Source organism: Grammomys surdaster, unplaced genomic scaffold (genome assembly GCF_004785775.1).
Source record: "Grammomys surdaster isolate TR1022 unplaced genomic scaffold, NIH_TR_1.0 126059, whole genome shotgun sequence".
NCBI lineage: Eukaryota > Metazoa > Chordata > Mammalia > Rodentia > Muridae > Grammomys > Grammomys surdaster.
The window spans coordinates 2,994,522-2,999,653 of NW_021620869.1; the positions used below are offsets into that span (position 1 = coordinate 2,994,522).

At 45.5% G+C, this 5,132-nt stretch overlaps 1 pseudogene; it reads left to right on the forward strand.

The window, feature by feature from the left end:
* Positions 1-307: 307 nt before the first annotated feature.
* Positions 308-944, forward strand: LOC114610806 (annotated as a pseudogene).
* The last annotated feature ends 4,188 nt before the right edge of the window (positions 945-5,132 follow it).

Consider the following 5,132-nt stretch of genomic DNA (forward strand, 5'->3'; position numbering starts at 1 on the left):
CTCCACATGAATTTACATCCTGTAATATTAAAACAGGAAGATAGGTCGTGGCTCTGAAATAGGGAATGAGCCCTAAAGAGCATGAGCCACGGTGAGAATGGCTGGTTTATATATCAGAAGCATGACAGCACATTCATAAAGCCACCATTTCATGGGAGGTGTGTCATACAATATGGCCAGTCTCAAAATCCAATATACATTAAGGATTCCCTAAAGTACTAAGTAATAAACCACAGTACCATACAGAAATTATCAAAGACTCATGTCATGTTGAAAGATTTGCCTTCTTTCCAGCCAATGCTGAGCGATGGGCATCTCTCAGGACAGTGGGCACAAGCACCACAAGACTGGGGGTAAGAGAAAACCCTACTACAAGAAACAGAAGTATGAGCTGGGATGGCCTGCTGCCAACACTAAGATTGGCCCTCGCTGCATACACACATTCCGAGTTTGAGGAAGCATTAAGAAGTATTGTGCCCTGAGATTGAATGTGGGGAACTTTTCCTGGGGCTCTGAGTATTGTACTCAGAAAAAAACCGATCATTGATGTTGTCTACGATGCATCCAATAATGAGCTTGTTCTCACCAAGACCCTGGTGAGGAATTGCATTGTGCTTATTGACAGGCAGTGGTATGAGTCCCAATATGCACTGCCCCCGGGCGGCAAGAAGGGAACCAAGCTGACTCCTGAGGAGGAAGAGATTTTAAACAAAAAACAATCCAAGAAAATTCAAAAGAAATGCAATAACAACCACCACAACAACAATAACAACAAAAAGAATGCCAAAATCAGCAGTCTTCTGGAGGAGCAGTTCCAGCAAGGCAAGCTTCTCCCCTGTACTGCCTCAAGACCAGGCCAGTGTGGCAGAGCAGATGGCTATGTGCTCGAAGGCAAGGAGCTGGAGTTCTATCTGTGGAAGATCAGAGCCCAGAAAGGCAAATAAGCCATCCTTCATAGCTCGGGTAATAAAGGTGTTTGCTCTTCTATATGTTAAAAAGAAAGAAAGAAAGAAAGAAAGAAAGAAAGAAAGAAAGAAAGAAAGAAAGAAAGAAAGAAAGAAAGAAAGAAAGAAAGAAAGAAAGGGACATGGGCCACTCTTGCTGGGTCAGTGTAGTTAAATTCCAGAGGGGTGTCAGACTCTGGAAGGTCACACCTACAGTTACCATGTGGACTGTGTGTAAGAACAAGCCGGGGAGATGGCTCAGCAGGTAAGAGGGCTTGCTGCATGGGCAGATTACCTCAAGTCCTCAGCAGCCACATGAAAAGCTGGGGACATGCCACATGTGCCTGAAGCAAGGGCTTGCCACTGCCAGCCTAGCTGAAAAAATGTGACAGCCAGATTTAGTTACAGACCCTAAAATCTATAGAGAATAGATTTTATAAAATCTTTATAAATACCTTTATAAAGGATAGAGCAGAAACCCCACAAATACACATATGTATACATCTCACACACATTCACACACACACACACACACACATATACATTCACACACACACCATACATACACCACACACAGGCACACACACAGTCTGCTGAAGAATTGGTCTCATATTTGTTTTTAACCACAAGAAAAACAAAAAGGAAAGAAGAAGAGAAGAAAACACAGAGCAAAATTTGCTGTGTTGTCAAGGAATAGTACCGCCATTTTACAGGAAAAATTACCAAAAATTTCCCCCCAACAGATCTGTCTTGTTTTCTTCATATCTCAGCCAAAACAACATATTCAACTGGTGGCTGTAGAAATGACAGAGACGCCTGCTGCCGTCCATGCAGTCAGGGGAGGAAGCCTGCAAATCGTACTTCCATGCCACCATTTTTACTGCACTCTTAAGTGGAAAGCAGAGTTGGTTTCCATCAGCACGACTCCTGTAAATGCACGACAGGTTTATTCTTGTTATTTTAGTGAGTGGATATTTCAGATGCTCAATTGTAGTTTCTGGCATGATAAATGTTGATGGCTAGAACCACTTGAAAGAGAAGGCTTTGTGGTACTCAATCATTTTAAGAGCTGGAGCCGGAGAGCAGAGAAACTGCGAAATCTTTGGAGATGAAGGCCCCTCCCCCATCACATGACTTACAATCACCATGGACGATTCCCATGCAAGGGCCCCAAGAACAGCGTGAGGACATACCTACTGCATCACAGGCTCCCTGTGATGAGAGTTGTAGCACATACTCTCTAATGATGTAGAATGACACGGTTTGTATGGAAAATATGGATGTATTAAATAACCACGATTTTATTTAAAAACCACGATTTTATTTCTGGTTGAAAAAAATTAGCAACTTCTGGTTCCCTGGCGCTAGAGTTAGAGGCAGTTGGGAACCACCTGATGTGGGTACCAGAAATCGAACTCTGGTCCTCTGGGAGATCTCTCTGTAAAAGATCTCTCCAACTCCTAAAACAAATGATAACAAAATACCTAGGTGAGAAATTCCAGACATATCTAAAATACCTTGCTGAATACCAGGTGGAATAAAAAAGTGTCCGGTGCTTGCCTTAGTCCATGCCACAGAGAGGAGTGAAGTCAGGACCTCAAGACTTCTGGATGCTTGGGAACACACAGGTCTGGGACCCTGGTGGCTGTGCCCCACTAGTCATCTCCTACACAGAAGCCTTATGTGGTGAACTCCTTGAGACCAGTGTCACTAGGCTGTAGCCTTGAACCTTAGTCCATAGGGCTGCTCCCAGGAACCCATGGGTCACTTTTGCCTAAACTACTGCAGATGGGCTCTTTCTTTATTCTGCTGCCTTGTGCTCTAATTGGAGGGGGTCAAATGTCTTCAAAGTCACCCCTATCATCAATTTGGGCACTTTTGGACACTCCTTGTCCTGCACCACTACTTCATATGACGTGAAGCAAGACTCAGAAATTCAACTGCTGGAAAAACCCACAAACCTGACATGAACAAGAAAGCTTTGATGATACATACCCGGAGGGAAGTAGCAAGTGGCCCCCAGTGAATGAGAAGGGAGGTCCCTATGGGAGTGAACAGAACAGCCTGCGGATGATGAGGCCTGCAGTCAGGCGACCAGGGGCTTCTGAGGTAAAGAGACATTCCTCACACTCCTGCAAACCCAGGACAGTGAGCTGAACAGTGAGCTGAGAACAGAAGACATTCCACTCACTCCCAATGGCTCACAAGCAGCTGCCTTGAGGAAGCTCCCCAGGCCTACCTGAGTTCTCTTCAAGGATGCCATTCCCCCAGGTCTAGAAGACAGGTGACTACACACTTGTCAGGTACACAGAATTCAAATGTCCTTGGCACCAGACATGGTAGGAACTGAGGACTCTTGGGGGCAACCACATATCTATGTGGACGGTGCAGTCCAGGTGTTACTACACTTGGCCTGCCCTCACCTGATGACCCTGTGCTGGATCTCTGAGCATTTATCCACATACATAGATGCCTGTTAATCTACCCTCAAACAGGGTGACAGTGCTAAAAAGCCTCACGTAATGGTAAGAGTGAAAGACGTTAGAATTTTGTGCCTGATGCCCATACCTACCTTGTCCACAGTGCCACCAGCTAGGACTCAGCCAGTTGTCATCCAGTAAATGAGGAGCTGAGCTGTGGTCTGTACACACCGTGGAGAGTACTCAGTGACAAAGAAGGAGCCAACTGTTGATACAAAACTTGGATGGTCTCAAAGGAGTTCTGATGGCTAAACAAAGCCCATCCGAAAGGTCAACGAGTGTTTATAATTCTTGAGCCAAATAGTAATGATCATGAAAGAGATCAGGAGGCCAAAAAGAGAAAGGGGGGTATGTACTCCAGCCACAAAGGCAGCAGAAGGGACCCACAGATGAGCTGTTCTGTCATTTCTGTTGTGGATCCTGCATGTGTGGTAAAGCTGTAGAATCTCTATTTGGGGGTGTGATATGGAGCACAGCCGTGAGGCGTGGAGAAGAACGTGTTGGCTCTCACACTACACAACATGCCTGTGCAATGGAGTCCACCCAGATTCCAAGGTCACGGCTCCTCCTAGCATCAAGATCCAGGTCTACAGCTGCCAGGCTGCAGGGGAGGGTCTGTGTTACATAAATAATACCGAGGGTAGCAGGACACAGCCTCCAGCCCACCAGAGGAGATGATGTTCTACCAAGTGGACACTTGATATCTCAGTGCCCGGGGAGTGGGCCAGAAACCCCTTCACAAGCTGTGTTATTTTATATGACATCAGTAAGAATCAAAATAGCTCATGGATAAAAGCTTGGCACTGGGCTTTTTGTGTTTGCTGCTTGGCAAACCCATAATGCACTTCAGGAAGCTTCCTTAACTTCCATGCCCATGACACAGCAGGCTCAGGAGGAGGCTGAGGGAGATACAACTGGTGGTTTTCACTGGGCTGATGAACTTCCATCTTTGCAAGCTTAGGGAGCGATGGGCTTAGCCCTCCCATTCAGTACCAGAACTGAACTTGATGTTGAGGTGATTCTGGTTGTTTTGGGTCAAGGCTAAGTTGTATGGATAATTATGGTGGTGGTGGTGGTGGTGGTGGAGGTGGTGGTGGTTGTGGTGGTGGTAGAGGACCTCCAAACAACTGTTCATGGGAAGCAGTGACCACCCAAGCTACAGGAACACGTGTTGAGTCTCCCCCTATCCCCCCTCGACCCTTCTCCCTCAGCTCACATGTTTGTTTTGAAATAAAGTCTCACTATGTAACCTAGGCTTGTCTCAAACCCATTGTCCTCCTGCCTTAACCTCCTGGGTCCTGGGGTACAGGCATGCATTACTTTGCTGGGATTTCTCACATGGTCTTGATCAGAACTGAGCTTTAAGTGTCTACTAAGTTGTCTTAGTTACTGTTCTATTGCTATGAAGATAAATCATGACCAAGGCAATTTAGAAGAAGAAGTCTTTAATTCAGTGGGCTTGCTTGTGGTTTCAGAGAGTTCGTCCATGTTCATTGTAGCTGGGAGTGTGATGGTATTCAGGCAGCCATGGAGTTGTAGTGTGGTGGAGAGCTCACATCTGATTCACAAGTTTCTGTCATTCATTCATAGATAGATAGATAGATAGATAGATAGATAGATAGATGGATGGATGGATGGATGGATGGATGGATGGATGGATGGATAGATAGATAGATAGATAGATAGATAGATAGATAGATAGATAGAT